Here is a 22,782-nt window from a genome sequence, read left to right on the forward strand (position 1 = left end):
AATTTTTAAATTATGTGTCTCTAAATGTTCTCATCACAAATATGATCATTGTGAGAATAGTCAAAGGTAGAATGAAAATTTTCTGAAGGACTAAAAATAAACAAGTACATGTATTTTCATGGGTTAAATATTCCTTGGAATAAGATAAACACATCAATTGATTTTTAAGTATTAGGTTAGTATCAAAAGTTTTTTTGCAGTATAATGAAAACTTTAACATAGTTTTCTGGTATTTAAAAAAGAGGAATTTTGTTTCATTCCAGGATTCATAGTTTTACTGCCTTTACAGTACTATATCTTAACTTTTTTTTTAACTTATATGTTTTGATTTTGTTGCTCTGTAAATTTGTATCTATAGAATTCTTATAGACAAAAACAAATCAAGTAGTTTGGACCTGATATATACAGTATCACTTATAGCAAATATTTGCTGATAATACTCTTGATGCTATGTTACTTATCTGCAGTTGGTTTCCTTTTGCCTCATTTTTCTGATTTTTAAAACTTTTTAAGCTGCCATAAAGATCTAAGTTAAAATAAATGGAAGAAGTATTAACTCATTAGATTTCTAGGAGTTTTACTACTTCTCCAACACCCCATTAAAGGTCATATTTTACATTATTGCTCATAACAAGAGATTAATCTTCAAGACTTAGATGTGTATGGTTGTGCACTTGTACAGTATGGTTGTGCATGTATATACATAGCAACAAGAATATTTGTTAGGGGGCTGGGAATGTGGCTCAGTAGTGGCGCGCTCGCCTGGCGTGCATGTGGCCTGGGTTCGATTCTCAGTACCACGCACAAACAGGGATGTTGTGTCTGCCGATAATTAAAAAATAAATATTAAAAAATTCTCTCTCTCTCTCTCTCTCTTAAAAAAAAGAATATTTGTTAGTATTTTGTATTGAATATCAATTTATACTTAGAAAAAAATTATAATAGTTTTAAAACTATATAAAAGTTCATTGTCAACTTCATTTTATTCTTTGCTTCTATTATTATTATAGACAAAATGGATTTTTCCACCAAGAGTTGTGAAAATTACTAAAACAATAGAATTGTATTTTTAAGGGAATAACCATGCATTTATTTTACCTTTGACAGGGGAAAGCATTCTTGCCATCATATCCCCAAATGACTGATAAAATAGAAGTATGGTTCGGTAATTTAAAGTGCCTATTTAAGTGTGGGAAGGAGAAGATGATGTTTTTTTTCCTTTTTCCTTATACCTGATTCCCTGTGTCTATAACCTGAAAGATTATAAGATCATGGAAGAATAATATTGGTATCTAAAGAGACTGTACAGATTGATAGTTTTATTATCCAAAAAGACTATGTGGATTGATAATTTTAATGAATTTTAAAGCTTTCTTTATTTAATCAAATAAAATCTTATTTAGTTGTTTCTTAAATGTATAGAATGTACTTCAGAATTTATAATTGAAAAATCTCTGATCAGCAGCTTCAATACTGGGTATATACCCAAAGGAAATGAAATCAGTATGTTGAAGAACATCGATTCTCCTGTGTTCATTGCAGCACTATCCATACAAAGAAATGGAAGCAGCCTAAGTATTCATCAGCTTATGAATGGATAAAGAAAAACCTAATACCTATACACAAATGGTGCATTATTCAGCTATAAAAAAAGACTGATATATTGTCTTTGCAGTAACAGGGATGGAACTGGATGTTGTTATGTTAAGTGAAATAAGCTAAGTACAAAAGAACAGGTACCACCTGATCACATTCATGTGTAGAATCTCAAAAAGTTGATCTTACAGAGGTTGAAAATAGAATGGTGGTTACCAGGGGCTGGAGAGAGGGATGGGGAGAGACTGATCAATGAGTACTAAGTTTTTATCATAAATAAATGATAAATGTTAGACTGATCAATGAGTACTAAGTTTTTACCATAAATAAATGATAAATGTTTGAAAGATAGTTGTATTTAATCTGTTTTAAATATTGCACAATATATTTTTGTATTGAAAAATCACTTTACACCATTGATACATATAATTTTGTGCTTCAAAGTACCAGTTCAAAATTAAGTTTTTAAAAGTCTAATTAAAACATCAAGTGTTTATATTTCTTTCTTGTAGATTGACCCAACATTAAGAAGCATCGAGAACAGTTAGTCATTGAAGTTGGATGAAAACTAGACAAAGCTCAGATGATTCATTTTGAAGAGACAACTGGTTATTTTTTCTCAACAGATTTGGGTAGAACCACCAGCCACTATTATATTAAATACAATACCATTGAGGTAATATTCTGAGAGGAACAAATGCAAAAATGTTTGTTTTTATAGTCAAATACTTTCTAGACTTCAAAATATATTAATAATGCCAAATAACAAAAGCAACTTATGAGCAAATACGTTTAGTTTATATGAATTCAGCAATATACTTTTAGTAATGACAAGAAAAAAAATGACTTTAGATAGCAATGGTGCTCTTCTGCCATCCTGTTTCATGAACATATCCTAAACACTACATACACCTGAAATAGTTGAAGCCTATTGGTGAGTCTTATGGAGTGTATGCCAGAATGATTTTAAGCTGGACTTGATAGCTTAATTATTTCTTTGAATAAAAAGTTGAAAACTTAATTGCATATTAGTAAGAAACACTAAAGAAGAATTTAAGAAACTACTAAAATTACCAAGTCAGCCTGTTTGTACTAGATGAGTAATTTAAGGAACTTTTAAGGCCAATTTTGACCATACAATTATAAGAGGATTTGTTGCTTTTTAACAACGTCCTGTTTAAGATGATGTGATACTTTAATATTTTTACTTTTAAAAAGCATATACATTTCTTTATGTGTTTTCATGTACGTATATAAGTACATGCCAATACAATGATAACCTGTTGGGAGAATACTTAAATATGAAGAGATTGAAATAGGTTAAGTTGAATTTTTATACTTTTTTCAATAGATAGTGTTTTGAGCTTTTTCTTAAATTTATTTTTGCCTTTTGTACATAAAGTTGTTTTTAAAATAGGAGAATAGAAATCATCAAAAAGAAAAACTTAGCTTATATGAAATCTCGGGTTTGTTGATTTAATATTTGCTTATATATAAAACAGGTTTCAGAAAAACACCTTTATGTGCTTACTTGGTTTTCCTCATTTTTTCAGAATAACTTATATGTGTATGACACTAGATTTCTGCAAGACCTCTTCACATATTATCTCAGAGCTGTGATTTGGTGGTTCCTCAATCCCAGACCTAGTCCTTCCTCCTTATATCACCTACTCTCATCTCATTGTCTCTATGAGACAGCCTTTCTCATTTGTCCTCTTGCTAGTAGACTGCTTCCAAACTACAGCCTAACACTTTCTTTTTTTGCAGTTCTTTTTCAGCAACTCTAGCTCTGTAGTACCTTTGTCTTTTCCATATGGCCTTTAACTGATTTTTCTGTGTATTCTCACTATTCATATTTTGAGACTCTTTGAATTGCATGCTGTCTAGTTATTTCCCTCTGAATTTTATATGATGTATGTGAGCTTATAATCAGTAAATGATGCAGATTTCCATATGCCTATACTGAAGTCAAGACCAGAATGTTATGTTGAACATTTTTAGACATTTAGTATAGATTTCATTAGATGATTTTACTGATCTTTTTTTTGGTTCTAATGGCTTTCTTAACTATGTTTAAGAGTGTTTTATAATCTTTCATAAATTTGATAATATCTTTTGATATTCTATTTTAATTAAATGTGACACTTACTTTGGTAGACCTTTAATGAACTCTTCGATGCTCACAAAACAGAAGGTGACATATTTGAGATAGTCTCCAAAGCCGAATAATTTGATCAGATCAAGGTAAGATTACTTGAAATTTCAGTCAGATATGTATAACATAGACACATTTATTCATTTATGAAAGTTTGAAATCAATTGTTTTTCCTGATACAATATAAAAAAGCCATATGGCATATTGGAGTATCTGCAGTGTTTTCTATTGTACAAGAAAACTCAGTGTTCTAGATAATAATATCACAGCATACCTAACATCATGCTTTGCTTTGTATCCCAAATCAAGAAATTTAAATAGGTTGTGTGTTAATGAATTTATCAAAAATATATTGTATATGTTTTGGTTTATTTGCAATATAGTTCACTGAAGAAAATGTTAAGAAAATTCATGATTCAAACTAATACAGAAATGAATATTTCTGTACCCATATTATAATTTAATGTTATTAACAGTGAAAACTTTAATACTTTGAAATAGTACTTCACAATTTTAAGCTATGAATGCATTATGCCATATAAAAATATATGACTATAATGAATGCATTTGAAGATAATCAATTTTGCCCTAATCAGTCTGGGCAGAGGTTTTACTCTGATCAAATAAAAATGAAACCTCATCAGTTGAAAGATGGTGAGGTCAGATGACTTAATTTTTGTGGCATATCACATTTTTATGTGTCAATGGCAACTTTAATATTGGTGATGAACAATAAATATAATTGTACCTGCCTCAACATAATTTCATACTATATTTTATAATTTACCTATGGGAAAATTACTGGGTTTTAGCTGTACAAGAGTAAAATATTACATTATACTAAAAGGCAATCTTAAAAACATTCAATATGATTTTTAAATAAATCAAACCAAATATTACTATAAAAATATTGACTCTTCTAGGTCAGAAAAGAAGAAATAGAGGAGTTAGATGCTCTATTAAAAATTTTTTGTGAACTCTCAGCTCCTGGAGGTGTAGAAAATAGTTATGGGAAAATAAACATCTTTCTTCAAGCTTCCACCAGCCGAGGAGAGATGGATAGTTTCTCCCTTATGTCAGATTCTGCATATCTTGCACAGGTAAGAATCTTACTCCCCATTTTCTCTTCTTTGTTTATCTCTAGAGACCAAGGAATTAATTCTATTATTCTGTGAATACATTGAGAAATTCTCTGAACTACAGTTTCTCCTTAAAGATATTGATTTGTACATCTTTTATGTAACCTGTGCTTGTAAATCAGGACTGGGGGTGAAAGTTAGTGGTTTGTTTGGCTTAGTAACAAATCTATCTTATATAAGGCCTAATATATATATTCCAGTATGATAGTTCTCTGATTTTAAATATTGAATACTGAAAGAAAATTGTTCCCTAAACCTACAGCTCATTTAATTTATAACTTTTAAAAACTGTTATTGTAAAAAATTCTTCATATATTTAAACCATCATGTGAAATAAAGTAAGTTATTTTTTGTCTTCTTTGTCTTTCATTTCTTTTCTTTGTTTTGTTTTTCATAATACTACAGATTGAACTGAGAGGCTCTCTATGACTGAAATATATCCTCAGTCCTTTTTTACTTTTTTCTTTTAATTATTTATTTTAGCACTAGGGATTGAAACCACGGGCCCTAAATCACATCTCTAACCCTTTCTATTTTTTTTTTATTTTGAAATAGGGTCTTACTAAATTGCTCAGGGCCTAGCTAAATTGCTGAGAATGGCTTTGAACATGCAATCCTTTTTTCTCAGCCTCCCACACAAGCACACCTGGCTTTATTTTTTCCTTTAAGACAAGGTCTTGCTATGTTGCTGAAGCTGACCTTGAATTTATGATTCTCCTCTTCAACCTTTGGAGGTGCTGGGATTGCAGGTGTGTGCCACCATACCTGATTCTAAGCATGAATTAAAAAAAAAATCCTAACCTTTAAAGTATACATTTTGATTATTTTTATTTAGAAATACCTTTTTTAATTTGAGAAGTAAACTTTAATCTTATATAATTATGTTATCTCATGTAATTATTCTATTACATTATATTTGTAATTTTATTCAAAGATTTAATATAGAAAAAGTATGTTTTAAATGTTTTTTGTTTTAAAATTCTTATTTTTATTTAAATGTAATGAATAGTGTTGTTGGGTTTTTAAATTTTATTTATTTATTTTAATTAGGTATACAGGACAGAAGAATGCATTTTGATTCATTTTACACAATTGCAGCATAACTTTTCATTTCTCTTGATTGTACATGATGCAGTGTCACATCATATGTGCAGTCATTTATCTACCTTGGGTAATAATGTCCATCACATCTCACCATCTTTCCTTCTGTCTCCCTATCCCCTCTTCTTCCCTCCCACCTCTTTGCCCAATCAGAATACCTCCATTTTTCCCATGCCCTCCCCCATTATGGATCAGCATCCACTTATCAAAGAAAATATTTGACCTTTGTTTTTTGGGGATTGGCTTACTTTGCTTAGCATGATATTTTCGAACTCCATCCATTTTTCTGCAAATGCCATAATGTTATTCTCTTAATGCTGAGGAATATTCCTTCGTGTATATATACCACAGTTTCTTTATCCATTCATCTATTGAAGGGCATCTAGGTTGCTTCCACACTTTAGTTATTGTGAATTGAGCTGCTATAAACATTGATGTGGCTGCATTACTATATTATGTGGATTTTTAAGTCTTTTGGGTAAAGATCCAAGAGTGGGATAGCTGGGTCAAATGATGGTTCCATTCCAAATCTCCGTACTGCTTTCCAGACTGGTTGCACAGTTATGCAGTTCCACCAGCAATGTATGGGTGTGCCTTTTCCCCTCGTCTACACCAACACTTCATTTTGTTTGTATTCTTGATAACTGCCCTTCTGACTGGAGTGAGATGAAATCTTAGAGTAGTTTTGATTTGCATTTCTCTAATTATTAAAGATGTTGAACATTTTTTTTATATATTCATTGATCAATTGTATATCTTCTTCTGATAAGTGTCTATTCAGCTCCTTAGCCCATGTATTGATTGGGATTTTTATAAGTGTTTTTTGAGTTCTTTATATATTCTGGAGATTAATTCTCTTCCAATGTGTTGTGGCAAAAATTTGCTCCTAAAATGTAGGCTCTCTCTTCACCTCATTAATTGTTTCTTTTGCTGAGAAGAAGCTTTTTAGTTTGAATCCATCCTGTGTATTAATTCTTGATTTTATTTCTTGTACTTTAGGAGTCTTTTAAGGAAGTTGGAGCCTAATCTGATGTGATGAAGATTTAGGCCTACTTTTTCTTTTTTCCTCTGTCAGGCTCAGGGTATCTGGTCTAATTTCTAGATATTTGATCCATTTTGAGTTGAGGTTTGTGCATGGTGAGAGAAAGGGTCTTAATTTCACTTTGCTGCATATGGATTTATAGTTCTCCTATCACCATTTGTTGAAGAGGCTATCTTTTGTGCAGTGAATGTTTTTGGCTCCTTTTTCTAGTATGAGACAACTGTATTTATGTGGATTTATCTCTCTGTCTTCTATTCTGTACCATTGATCTACATGTCTATTGGTGCCAATACAAGCCATTTTTGTTACTATAGCTTTGTAGTATAGTTTAAGGTCTGGTATTGTGATGCCTCCTGCTTCACTCTTCTTGCTAAGGATTGATTTTACTATTCTGGGTCTCTTTATTTTTCCAAATGAATTTCAGGATTGCTTTTTCTATTTCTATAAGGAATGACATTGGGATTTTAATTGGAATCGCATTGAATCTGTATAGTGCTTTGGGTAGTGTGGCCATTTTGACAATATTCATTTTGCCTATCCAAGAACATGGGAGATCTTTCCATCTTCTAAGATCTCCACCAATTTCTTTCTTTATTATTCTGTAATTTCCATTGTAGCGGTCTTTCACCATTTTTATTAAGTTCATTTCCCAAGGTTTTTTTTTTGTTTTGTTTTGTTTTTGTTTTTTTCTTTTTTTAGGCTATTGTGAATGGGGTAGTTTTCCTGATTTCTCTTTCAGAGGATTCATCACTGATGTAGAGAAATACATTTGATTTATGGGTATTGATTTTATATCCTGCTGCTTTGCTGATTTTATTAATTCATTCTAGAAGACTGAGTTTGAATAATAAATTAATGACAAATTTAAAAATACATTGGACCTAACAACCAATCTTCCCCTTTTATTCTTCAGAACGCAGCTAGAATTGTTCGTGCCCTTTTTGAAATTGCTCTGAGGAATCCTTGGCCTACCATGACCTACAGGCTCCTGAATCTTAGTAAAGTCATCAACAAGAGGCTTTGGGGTTGGGCTAGCCCTTTGAGACAATTTTCAGTGTTACCACCACACATTCTAACAAGATTAGAAGAAAAAAAATCTTACTGTAGATAAGCTGAAAGATATGAGGAAAGATGAAATAGGTAAGAAGGGGGAAAAGTGCTTAAATGAATTTTTCTGTGAAAATAAAATATTTTACCAGATATAAAAATATTGTGGGGGCTGGGGATGTGGCTCAAGCGGTAGCGCGCTCGCCTGGCATGCATGCGGCCCGGGTTCGATCCTCAGCACCACATACCAACAAAGATGTGTGTCTGCCGAAAACTAAAAATAAATAAATAAATATTTTTTAAAAAATATTGTGAATTTTCATATTATTTAACATAAATTTATTTTCTTTTTTTTTTAAAGAGAGAGCGAGAGAGGGAGAGAGAGAGAGAAAGAATTTTAATATTTATTTTTTTTAGTTATCGGCAGACACAACATCTTTGTTTGTATGTGGTGCTGAGGATCGAACCCGGGCCGCATGCACGCCAGGCGAGCGCGCTACCGCTTGAGCCACATCCCCAGCCCCAATAAATTTATTTTCTCTCTTCTTTTTTTATTTGTTTTTAAAGTACATTATAGTTTACATTGTTAATTTTGACATATCCATGAATGCATATAACTCAATATAAATTTTGAACCTACATGTGAAATCTCTTTATTTATGCAAAAGAGCAAAAATCACTCCAGATTTTATGAAGTTATTTAGCAGAATTAGCAATTAAGGCTGGATGTGGTCACACATGCTTTTAATCCCAGCAGTTCTGGAGGCTGAGATAGGAGGATCACAAGTTCCAGGTCAGCTTCAGCAACTTAGCAAGACCCTGTCTCAAAATTAAAAAAAAAAATTAAATGGGCTAGGGATATTGCTTGGTGGCTTAGCTGCTGGCCCTGGGTTCAACCCCCCACTACCCCCTCCAAAAAGTTAGCAATTAAAATAGTTTATATTAGCAAAGTTTTAAGTATTTTAAATGTAGATCCTACCCATAAATGATAATAATCATTCAGTGATATTTATTCTCATTTTGTTTCTTAATATTGAACTAATTTCAAAGATCTGTTATGTATATCAGCAGTATCACAGTAAAAGTTTAAGTGAACAATAAGCTCTACATTCTCCAGAGTTTCTAAACAAGCGTAATCACACATAGATGCCTTTAAATCCAGTTGTCATCAGTGCATACATAGTATTCAGTGTCCAGCATTTTGTGTAATATTGAAAAGTTATTCCTAAACATACATTTCCACAAATCCTAACATTTATGGAATAAATGTATAATGCCTTGATTAGACAGTATTTACTTCTGCAGAGGATAGACATTACACATGAAAAGAGTCATTCTGAAGATGAGTAAGGAGGAGGGTTACTGTTTGCCAGAATTCTAAAGAGGAAACTGAGCTCCCTGGCACACCCCAGGAATCCCAATGGCTGGGGAGGCTGAGACAGGAGGACTGCAGGTTCCAAGCCAGTCTCAGTAAAAGCAAGGCACTGAGCAACTTAGTGAGACCCTGTATCTAAATAAAATTACAAAATAGCCTTGGGGATGTGGGTCAGTGGTTTAGTGCCCCGAGTTCAAGCCCTGGTACCAAAAAAAAAAAAAAAAAAAAAAAAGAAAGAATTCCAAAGATGTTTAGAGAGGCTGAGATAGTCATAACATTTGTACTCTAAGATAGAGTAGGAAAAAGGGCAGAAAGAAAGACAGACTATTAACAAAAGTAAGTTGACTGTACACATATTGCACACTTGATGCTTTAAACATGATCTATTTTCACTTAATTGCTCAAATCAGTTAGTCACATTTGTTTTTTAACAGCCTCTACCCTTGGTATTCCCATACATCTCTGCATTCCAAAACCTGATTATTTTATGTTTTCTAGAAGTGGGCATAGGGGGATGAGTTGTTTTTAATTCCTGAAGCATTTCTCGTGATTTTAGAGTTCTAAAGTAGACCGTGAATAAACCAGTGGCTATGTACATAAAATGTTAAATATTTCTGTATGTGTTCTAAACTAACTCAAAAAGAAGTAGTTCTGTTTAAAGTAGTTTAAGGACAATATCAAGGCTCAGAACCCTAATAATACCTAAAGGAACCTTGATACTGATTTCCAGAGCTATGAATTGCTGCCCGAGGCAGCAAGAGCCACCCTATTGCCGGACAGTAAAGGTCAAATATACAACTCAATCAATCCAGCATCACAGCAATTATATATAGCTTAACTCAAATCATCATCTCAATGGTTCCCTGGCATCACCTTTCAAACATTCCCTCTGGCAAATGCCAGGCATCATTCTGACTGAGCTGTGGCTCTCAACAATGCCAGGTCAAGTCAGATTATATTGCTTTTTTTCTGTCTGGACGCATTACTTCTATGTGATATTTTTCTTTCAGGTCACATTTTGCATTGTGGATATTGGACAGAAGGTCAAACAATGTGTTCATCAGATTCCTTCTGTTATGTGGAAGCATCCATTCAGCCTATCACATGGACTGTCCGCATCTACCCTGATTTCACATGGAATGATCAGGTAGAAGTGGAAAATATCTATATCTATATTAAACTAAAATGTCTGTACCTCAGATTTTACTACACCTCCGTCCTCAGAGAGCCTAGGGAACTTAACATTGCATCACTGGACACTATTTTAGTGGTTTCAAATCCATGAGAACTTTGCCATTGACTCTCATTTTTACTTACCAAAAATCCATTTTTAAATCATGATGTCTCTCAAAATACTGTTCTCTCCTTTTCTTAAACATTAGACTTGTAGAGAAAGGTATTCTACATTTTCTTTCTTGTCACCAGTTTCTTTTTCTGCTGAGACCACTTCCTCAAGGATCTCTAATATCTGATTGACCAGATGCCATAACCAACAGATTTTTCAGTTATTTCCCTTCTCTGATTAGATAGCATTTTATATGGAGCTCTTCCCTAGGATGTCCTTTCTTGATTCTTATCATGTTTCTATTTCTACTTTTATTCCTCCTTTTCCTCCTTTAATACTTAGAAGTTCTTCAATATCTTATATGTGTTTACCAACATAATGGTAAACATACATGTAAAAACCTACTTTGTATCCTCTTCTTATTCTATCAATAGTTTTTAAGATATATCCTTTGACTAGTTACTGTGTTAGAAATTGTACATATAAAAGGCAAATAGGACTCAGTCTACAGTTTCAAAAACTAACTGGGGAAGGCAAGTAAATCAGAAACTGTATACAACAATGCTTTACATCAAGTAGTCTTTTAAAATTCTAGTTAAATGTATTTGGATACTTCCTATATTAGTTAACATTTGTACATCTTTAATGTAAATGAATTTTGTTCAGCAGTGTGTTCTAAAATCACCCATCCATGTTATAATTTAATTCCACATTGTCATTAAAGCATTCAGACCTTTAATTCCTAAAGCATTCCTCATTCCTATTTTTCTCACAGTATATGAGCACTAGTTGATAACACCAAATTACAGTTAATATTTTTATAAATATGAAATTTTATATAAAATATTAAATTATATTTAAGTATAAGCTCATATTTCAAATTTTTGATTATTTTTAAAGGAATGGAAGTTTCATTATTTTTGCACATGGTTTTCTACTATTGCTATTCATAATACATCATAATTTAGTTTTATTAATTAATAGGAGAAAGTACACGTTTGTTTTTATGATTAACTCTCTTATAAAGCTATTAGCTTCAAGAATGTAAAACCTAACTTGCCTCAGTCTGATTTACGTAAGGTAATATATCCTTTTGTACAATAAAAGGTCCACAGATCAGATGGGCCCTAAGGAGCGTCCAGTCTTGAGGTTAATAGTATTGTTCAAGGCCCAAGATCTTTACACTTCTTTGCTCTGCTCACACTGTTGGATACTTCCCCAATGTTTTCCTGCTTCTCTTTCACTTTTAATGGAGTAAGGGGAACACATACCCACTTCCTCAGCCCACAACATAAACTGTAAGCCCTCTTCCCACAAATACATGCTCCCCCCAGTCTAATTATGCCAAGTTTTTGTTATGGACTTCTCCTTTACTATAGATATTGTCACGAGAATGTCATGAGGTGATTGGCTTTATGTGAATCAAAATTATCCCAGGTGTTATGGTTTAAATGTGGTGTCCCCCAAAAGCTCAAGTGAGACAGTACAAGAAGATTTGGAGGAGAAATGATTGGGATGTGATCTCCTTTTCATGAGTCCCTGAGGAAGAAGTGAATTCTGAACAGTATTGGATCATATAAGGAAAAAAGAGAGATTGGCTTACATAAAAAAATATGATATATGTGTCCAGTGGAATATTATTTTACAATAAAAAGAAGCAAAGTACTGATGCAGTTTAAAACATGGATGAACTATAAAAATAGTATGGTAAGTTTAAAAAGCCAGTCACAGAAGACCATATGTTATATCATTCCATTTAACAAAGTGTTTAGAATAGCCATGTCCATACTTCTAATGAATATAAGTACTCTCTTGGAGGTGATAAAAATGTTCTAAAATTAGATTATGTTCATAGTTTTACAACTTTGTAAATATGTTAAAACCATTGAACTGTATACTTTAAATGAGTGAACTTTGTTTTATAAATTATATATCAAAAAAGTTGTTAGACTAATAGGTGCTGATATGTAAACAGTACTGTTACTTGAGTTATGATTTTCATAGTAGTAGGATAATTTTTATTCTAGGTCCATGGGACAGTAGGAGAACCCTGGTGGATTTGGGTGGGAGATCCTACAAATGATCATATTTATCATTCAGAGTATTTTCTAGCTCTTAAAACCAGGTGAATATAACCTTATTATTTAGCTATCATAAAAAATATATAAACAATTTTTGTTTTTTACTATCTCTCTGATTTCAGAGTGCCATGAAAGTTTTGTTATATTCTGTTTTTCTGTTTTGTTTCAAAGGAACACAGAGATTCAGTGTGACAATATTGATTATTCAGTCTGATCCTAGTTCAAGAAATTCATTTATTATCTTTACCATGGTTTAAGGAATGGCTTCTAGAGGCGTGGAATATATAAAATAAGGAGGGTAAAAAATAATTTCCTGCAAAATAATAAATTGCTTTGTGAAAAGATCATTCCTTGTAAAATTATCTGTAAAGACTCAATTGTTGTTACATCTTTAACTCATGTTTTATTTGTAATTTCTCTTTTTATCAAAGAGAAAGCAAGCTTTTGATTGAAAATCTTGACTAGATACCGATAGTATTTTATAGCAATATTTTGTTTTCATGCATTTATCTTCTTGATAACCATGTAACATATATATTTTAAGAGATTTCAGATATTCCACTTAAGATACTGATCAGATTTAAAGAAAAATATTAAGTAAATAATAATATGGTACTTGAAATTATAGAAATCATGAAATAATTGCATGAATCATGTTTGGGAAATTCTGATAATGAATCAAACTGGTAACATGTCATAATGATAACATATATATACATAATATAAAGTGAGTAGAAATTTTTACCTTCTGTTATATCAAATAATCCTCAGAAGGAAATCACATAACAAGTTACTGTAGTACCTGAATATCTGAGCTATTTAGAAATCCAACATAGTTTATTTTTATTACATCTGGTGTAGATACTATTAAGAATTGACTACTAAGAACTTTATTTATTTTAGACTTTATTTCACATTAGGTCATTAGTAAAGAAGCTCAACTACTGGTATTTGCAATCCCTATTTTTGAACCTTTGCCTTCCCAATACTATATCCAAGCGGTTTCTGATAGACGGTTAGGAGCAGAGGCTGTTTGTATTATCAACTTCCAACATCTGATTCTACCAGACAGGCATCAGCCCCATACAGGTAACAAATTGAACATTAATGTGTTGATGTGAATTATTGACTTCCCAAAATTGTTATTTTAATTAATGTTGACAAGTATAAAGTTGTTTTATTCTGAATCAAAGTCCAACTTACTTGAAAAATTGTTTCTAAACTGTATGTTCAAAATTTTCAAAATCAAATATGTATATGTAGATAGTCAAATTGTGGACCTTTAATTTTTGTTAATTTATGCCCCAAAAGCATTAAAGTAGGCTTAGTCAATTCTGATAACCATAGTAATGATAAGAGTTACTATTTCTTTGTTACTGGACTTTCATCTGTACATATAATCATTATTTCTCCATATAGCCTTCCTTTTTCATTGTAATTGTCATTTATCATTTAATCTGTATTCTCTGTGAAAGTTTTGCGATATCTCTTTTTTCTTACATTTATTCCAATTCACATAAACTTATTTCTAGTACAGGTTATCTTTTATCCAAAATGTTTAAAACCTGAAGTGTTTCAAATTTCACATTTTTTTTAGATTTTGGAATGTTTGTATATATATAACAAATTATTAAAAGGGATATATAGTAAGAGCATTCAGCAACATTTTTATTGTTGTAATGTATAAACTGTAGGTTTTCATTAAATGAACAAATGCCTTTCTGTTTTGATTTATTAAAAAAGCAAAATTTCATGAATAAATCTTTGCAGTGATACTTTCAAGTACCCCTGAAATCTATTTCAAAAACATCTCGAAACTAGTATACTAATTTCATTTTTTGAGAATTCATAATTGATGAGTATTGATTTTCAGAGGTCCTTAATTTACTTTACAAACATAAATTAGGAGTCAAATTTTCTTTCCCATGTATATTTCAGACACACTGTTTGACTTTTCAGAATAAAAATGTTATTCTGACTACTTTAAATAGCATGCTATTTGACAGTCCTTTCAGAAGTGAAAGGAGACCTAAATATGACTTTATAATCTTTCATTTTGTCAAATGTACACCTTATTCATATTATTCATTGAGAGATTCTTTATACTACATCTCAATTTCTCTTTGATATCTTGGCGTAGCAAAACCAAAAAATTTTATCAAAATAGAATGATATTGAGACTGTATAATCTAGTAATCTACTTATTGCAGAGGGTCTTTCTGGTCTTATTTCATCAAATGTGTTTATGTGATATCTAGAATCTCATAAGTTCAAAATATGTGGAAGTGATGATGTTTTAACTTGAAATATATGCTTCCAATATCATTGCTAGGTTTCTTTCTTTCATTAAAGTACTTAATTTCACATATATTAGCATTATATGTTAATGCCAATTTAATAATTTCTTTCTTAAGCAACCAAATACATATCAACCTATTTATATAATTAGCTGATATTGTATAAACATACCATTTAGGTAAAATCACTGTAATAGATCATCTTAATTTAACATTGTCAATAACTGCATTTGACATTGTACAATGTTTAATTTTTAGTCTTTTATTAAAAAAAAATATGTTTGATTAACATCGCATGCCTTATCATGCAATGTCTTCCTCCTTCCTGAATTTCCAGAGCTATGGAAAATTTAAACAATCATAATCAGACATAGAGAGTATGAAGTTAGCTCTCAGCTATCCTTGTAATAGAGTAGAGCAATGGGTGGGGCAAAGATAACTTCTTAAAGTCATCTTTTTATTTTGTTTTTTTTTTCCTTTAGGGACAAGGTACCCAGGATTGAACCCAAAGTGCACTTAACCACTGAAGCACATCCCCAGTCTTTTTATTATTATTATTATTTTGAGAGATAAGATATCACTAAGTTGCTGAGTCTGAGGTTTTCATTGTTTTACAAATTATGGCAGATTTATTTTTGTACCATAACATACATATTGTCATATACTTTTATTCAAGTTATTTCCCTTTTTGGAAGAGAAATATATAGTTGGTTTATAGGGGATTCTTCAATAAAAGTGTTCTGTTATCAGTTATGTTAAATGTAGTGACTGAATAAGATGTGTCACTGGTGTATAAGAACTTATATTAAATATGTTCTTCTCTAGAGATAATTAGGAAATGTTATTCTTTATAATACAGTATTCAGTATTGTGCATGTTTTTTTCAGTTATTGTATAGAAGTAACTGTTGGATCTTTTCAGAATTACTGGATCTTCAGCCTTTGCCAATTATGGCTTTAGGATGTAAAGCATATGAAGCCCTGTACAACTTCAGCCACTTTAACCCTGTGCAGACACAAATATTTCATACACTGTATCACACAGACTGTAGTGTCCTAGTTGGAGCACACACTAGATCAGGAAAGACTGTTGCAGCTGAATTAGCTATTTTCAGAGTCTTCAATAAGTATCCCTCCTCAAAGGTATGTTGAATGTATTGTGTGCTTATTATATTCAATTTGAAAAGATAGTTAATGTCTCTAAACTAGCCAGGTCCAAATATTCTGGCATACCCTGGTGAATAGCTTTGTTATACTCTCAGTGAATTTTCCAGGGGGCCAGATAAGTATTAGAGTAATTTGTTGCAAAAAAAAAATTGATATCAACTTTGGAGTCTTCTAGGTGAATTTCTCCTGTATATAGTGCTCACACATCCTCATATCTATAATTCATGGTTACTTCTTTTATGAGGTAATTAATTCTTAGCTGTACTTGTTAGGTATATAATGATTCATAATAATTCTTTGGATATGAATGAAATGCTAATACTTTAAAACACTTCGATTATACACAGGAAAAATAGACATAATTTATGGTACATTCCTCCAAATATTGATATTATCAATTAATGTCAAATAACACCAGAATCAGATAAGTATTGATTTTTAATTTTTTAAAAACATATTTAGTAAATTTTTCCCAATACTATTTTATTTTTAATAGAAATGATTTATATTTGAGGTGTTCAATGTGATACTTAAATATATATATATATATATATATATATATATATATATATATATATATATATATATATATACACACACACATTATAAAATAATTGATAGAATGAAGATAGCTAGATATCCATCACTTCAGATAATCACATATTTTTGCAGTGGGAACATTTAATATCTAGTCAGCAAATTTCAAATCTATTAATACGATATTATTAAATACAGACACCCTTCTGTACCTTAGATGTCTAGAACTAGTTCTACATAAATGAAACTTTGTATCCTTTAAGCAATATCTCCTCATATCCCCCACTTTCACCCCTCTTAACTATTATTTTAATCTGCTTCTATGAAGTTGACTTTTTATTATTGCACCTGTTAGTGAAATTATTCAGTGTTTTGTTGTTTTCAGCTTATTTCTCTTAACACAAAGTGTAGTATTGCAAATGGCAAGATTTTCTTCTTTTGTAAAGCTGAAAGATCTCCCATTGTGTTTCAGTTTCTTTTTTCATCCCTCTTGGGTCACTTAGACTGTTTCTTTATCTTGGCTTTTCTAATCAATGATGTAATAAACATAGAAGTGTACATGTCTTTGAGACATTGATCTCATTTCTTTTGGATATGTATTCAAAGTAGAATTCCTATGATGATGATGATGTTTTCCATGTGTAATTTTTTAAGGCTGTTCATGTGTATTTTCCGTAATGGCTTCCCCAACTACATTTCTACCAGCAGTGTGTAGCAGTTTCCTTTTCTCCACATCCTTGCCAATACCTTCATTGTTTTAATATTATTCATTCTAACAGATGTGAGGTGTTGACTCATTGTGATTTTTAAAAAAAATATTTATTTTTTAGCTGTTGTTGGATACAATATTTTATTTATTTATTTTTATGTGGTGCTGAGGATCAAACCCAGGGCCTCTCACATGCTTGACGTGTGCTCTACCACTGAGCCACAACCCCAGCCCTCACTGGGATTTTGATCTGCATTTCCCCAATGATTGGTGAAAGTAAGCACCTTTTCATGTCTGTTAGCCATTCTGTATTTCAACAGAATGATATCTATTGGCCTCATTTGTCCCTCCACCTGTTTTTTCTATAATAGAATTTTTAGCCTTTTTGTTCTTGGGCTATATAAGTTCCTTATAGGTTTTAGATATTAACACCTTACTAACATCTGTAAGTATTTTCTCCTATTACATATGTTATTTTTAAAATTCATTGATGGCTTCCTTTTCTGTGCAGAAGGTTTGTAGCTTTGGTGCACCCCTATTTGTTTATTTTCACTTTTTTTTTCCTGTGTTCTTGGGAACATATTCAAAAACTCATTGCTAAGACCAGTGTCAAGATCTTTTTCCCTGTTTTCCTCTAGAAGTTTTATGGTTTCAGATCATACATCTAAGTTTTTAATAAATTTCTAGATGATTTTTGCATCTAGAAAGGTTCCAGTTTCGTTCTGTTAAACGTAGATGTTCAGTTTTCTCAACATCATTTATTGAAACCTATCCTTTTCCTTCTTGGTATTCTTGTTAGATTAGTGACAGGATGTTTGTTTATTTCTAGACTCTTTTCTGTTCTGTTAGTCTATGTGTATATATTGGTGCCAGCACCATACTATCTTAATTATTGAAGCTTTGTACTATAATTTGTAGTCAAGAAGTAGAATGCCTCTAAATTTATTTTTTCTCAAGATTTCTTTGGTTTTTTGGTTCTTCATGGTTCTTTAATAATTTAGATTTTTTCAATCTCTAAGAAAAATGCTATTGGCATTTGTTAGGGATTATATTGAATCTGAAGATTGTTCTGGGTAGTTAGTCTCTTACTTTTTTCCAGTTAAACATTTAATTTTATTTTATATGCTTATAAAACAGCGTAATGTGTCTCAGATTGCAATAAAGTCTACATTACTGGAAAGTGGAAGCTGGAAAAGTAGACTGTGATCCAGAATAAGTAGACACTTTTTCATACTTTATGATGGCAAGTTTCACAACTTCACTGGAGCTTTATTCCTTGATGAAATAGATGAACTGTGATTGCACACATTTATTCTGGTTCTCATTGTTGAGGAATTTTTTCTGTTGTTGTCAGTACTCCTTGAATAAATGTAGGAACAGGGCGAACTTAATTTAACTAAATAAAACTCCAAAGAAAACATAATGATTTCATTACATGAAATCAATCAGGGGCTTCCAAATTTTTCCACAGTTTGTTAAAGAAAGAAAATCAGGTTTTTGTTCTACCCTTACTACTAATTTATTGTGTGACGCAGGAATGTCACAACTTCTCTGGAACTTTTTCTTAAAAATTGTATTAAATCATTTCTAAAGTCCCCATCATTTCTGAAATTCTAGAATTCTTTGATTTCAGCTATAACATTATGAAAAAGAAAGGGTTTTTTTCTTTTTTTTTCATTATTATTTTTTTACATGACAGTAGAGTATACTTTGAAATATTATCCATACATTGAATAAGTTGTAACTTGTTACAATTAGGATACTGTTACTGTGGTTGTACATGATGTAGTGTTACACTGGTCATTTATTTATATATGAGGATAGGAATGATATTCCATATTCATTCTACTGTCTTTCCTATTGCAGTCACCCCCTCCCTTTGCTTCATTTCCCTTTGTCTAGTCCAGTGAATTTCGAATCCCTCCTGTTTGTTGTGACTTATCATCCACGTATCAGAAAGAGCATTCTGCCTTTGGATTTTTGTGACTGACTTATTTAATTTAGCATGATATTCTTTAGTTCCATTTACTTACAAGCAAATGCCATAATTTCATTCTTCTTTATGACTAAGTAATATTCCATTTTGTATATATGCCACAATTTTTTCATCCATTCATCTCTTCAAGGGCACCTAGGTTGGTATCATAGCTATTTTGAATTGAGCTGCTATAAACATTGAAGTAGCTGTGTCACTGTAGTATGCTGATTTTAAGTCCTTTGGATATAAAGAAAGGAGTGGAATAACAGTGCAATACAATCATAATTTTTTGCATTACGATTCTTAATACACATTTATACCATAATTTATTTAATCTCTGTATTTATAGTGTTGACTCTAGCTCAGCAGTTCCTTCGACACAGAATGTACAACCAGTCCAAGTGTTCTAAGGAATCTCCAGACTGCTTTCTGAGTATTTTCACCAATTTGCACTTCCACCAACAATGTATAAATGAACCCCTGCCATTCTGACTGGGGTGAGATGGAATTTCAGTGTAACTTTGATTTGTGTTTCTCTAATTGCTAGAGATGTTGAACATTTTTTCATATATTTTTTGACCATTCATATTTTTTCTTCTGAGTAGTGCCTGTTTAGTTCCTTAACTCATTTGTCATTTGGGTTATTTGTTTTTGTTGTTGTTGTTGTTATTTACTTATTTATTTGGTTAAGTTTGTTGATTTCTGTATATATCCTGGAGATCAATCTCTGTCTAAGATGCTGGTGGCAAAGATTTTCTTCCATATTGTAGGCTCTCTGTTCACATTCTTGATTGTTTCCTTTGCTGTGAAGAAACTTTTTATTGATTTTTTTAATTGATTATTTATTTTATTTCTTGTGCTTTAGGAATCTTATTGAGGAAGTCCTTTCCTAAGCCAACATGGTGGAGCATTGTAATGCATTCTGCTGTCATATATTAAACAAAATCAAAAGGAAAAGTTAATACTCTAGTTTGAGACATTTTTTTAAACAAGTGCTATTTTAGTGAATAATGTATTTTATAAAATTGGAACAGCTAAAATATATGACTGGAATTTTTTAAGATCTGCATTAATCCCACTATTGGGATTTTCTATTTCTGTCATTCCTGAAGTTGCACTATAAAGTTGCAAAATTTTCTTTCACATTTATTACTTTATTCAGTTACATAACTATAGAATCATAGATGTTTGTTTTATCCTATTGGTTAAACTGCCTTGCTGTCATTTTTATTTTGCTTCTCAAATTGTCTCAGATTAAAATTTTCTGTAAAGACTGATTGACAGTTCTAATTTTGTGCCTTTGTTCTCATTTAGATACATGGGTACTCTTAGTCTTAGAAAGTATTGGCTCAGCAGTTTTCCAAGATTCAGCCCTCCTAGCGATTAAAAATTATATACTGCATTCATGGGACAGCAACCTGATCCTGTCCTTTATGGATGGGACTTCGTACACCACCTCTATAATTTTCCTCTGCTGTCATTTTACTATGAAACCTTAGGAAGATCACTTAACCCCGGATGTCTGAGTTAAAACAATATCTTGCAAGCATGAAGCATTATTAATTGTCATAAAGTAAAACAATAAGTTGGGAACTCAAGTAAATAAATCTTAGGATTCTCATGGTTAGTAGGTTTTCTATATCCTTACGGTGTCATAGTGACTTAACATTAAAAATTTTTTATTCTCTTTATTTTATAGAGAGCCTTCTGAAATTTGCAAAATAGATCTTTTAAAGTTTATTGGCAGGGTTTTTTTTTAATCTAAATTTCAAAATAGTACTTTGACATTCTTATTTGTATAACAACATCTAATTAATTAAAAATATATTACATTTCACATAGCCAATATTATATTTTTCTGTACTCTCTATAATTATAGAGATGCATAAGATATATGTGTGTGCACATGTATGTACACATATCAGAGTCGGAGAAGAGGAAAGTAAAGGACACAGAAACAGTTTCCCATCCCTGGGTTTGGTCCCCAGCAGCACCAAAACAACAACAACAACAACAACAACGGTAAACTCAAAAAAGGCCTTTTAATTGAGGATACTATAAGAAAGGTCTATGTCTCATTGACAAATGCTTCCCATGTATAGTAGATTAAGAAGCACAGAAATATCTGATGATGGCAGGAAGTGGAACTGCTATGGAGCAGGGCTCAGGTAACCTTTTAGGAATATTTGCCTATGTGTGCACTAAGCATAGGCCCAGTGGATTGGCAGTGTATTGAAGAATGTCAGTTTTAGAATTGCAGAGTCAAATGCAGTTATCAGTGAAAATAGTCCTAAGGTAGTATCAAAAAAAAAGGACTTAACAAAAGAAGTCCTTAGTCAAATCCTTAATCCAATACTTGCAAGAAATGTTTTGATACAGCAAATGACAGGTAATCTTCAGTACTACTCTTAGTAAAATTCTTTGAAATTTTTAAATGTTTATAATTAAGCCAAATGAAAACAAAGGTTAGTGTAGCACAACAGGCTTTAGAAAGCTTCTTCAGATCATTCTGCTAAAAAGACAGGTAGGTTATCAGTCAATAACATGTCTATCATGACATGTTTCAAAGAATATCAATAGTTTGAACATATATTTGGAGGTTTTGTGTCACCTAAGATGTGCTGGAAATTTTCAATACCTGTAGCATCACTATTAAGATGACTTTGGCACAGTGCTTGGCATATAGTAGATATCAGTTTCAGAATGAAATAAATATTTCAGTTTTTCCTTTCTAGTTTTTTCATAAGAAAAATTTGGAAAGGGTAGATTTATTCTATGTATATAGATTCCCACTTATTTTAAGATTTTCTACCAAATCTGAATTGTCTACCAATAAATGTAGCCTCTGTTATAAATATTTATGTAGTGTTATCAAATTCATAAAGAGCAAAGTAAACTCTAATCTGGATGCTTTCCTGGCCAGATTTCCAGAAGCTAAGATCTTGCCATAAAAACCTGACGACGTTTTATTAATGGGTATTTAAAAGCAAATAGTTTTAAGAAATGAGATTACTCTTGAATGATTTACTCTTGCAAAGGTTCACACAGTGGTGGAGAAAAGCCATCTTGGATAGTCAAAGGTACAGTTTAACTCCAAAAGATAATGACCAGAACACCCCTTAAAAGAAAGCACCGTTCCCCACTAGGGAAGCAGCACTGAGCTGGTGTATTTAGCATGTCCGAAACTAACACAAATGTGTGTATTTTGCAGTGTTAAACACCTTTAATTACTCTTGTGGATTTACAAGCAATCTCCCTTCAAGGACTATAATAT

At 31.6% G+C, this 22,782-nt stretch overlaps 1 pseudogene; it reads left to right on the plus strand.

Annotated features, from left to right (window-relative positions):
• Window positions 1-22,782, plus strand: part of LOC143390282 (activating signal cointegrator 1 complex subunit 3-like) — a 46,091-nt pseudogene that overhangs the window by 1,706 nt on the left and 21,603 nt on the right.

This window comes from Callospermophilus lateralis, unplaced genomic scaffold (genome assembly GCF_048772815.1).
Source record: "Callospermophilus lateralis isolate mCalLat2 unplaced genomic scaffold, mCalLat2.hap1 Scaffold_52, whole genome shotgun sequence".
NCBI lineage: Eukaryota > Metazoa > Chordata > Mammalia > Rodentia > Sciuridae > Callospermophilus > Callospermophilus lateralis.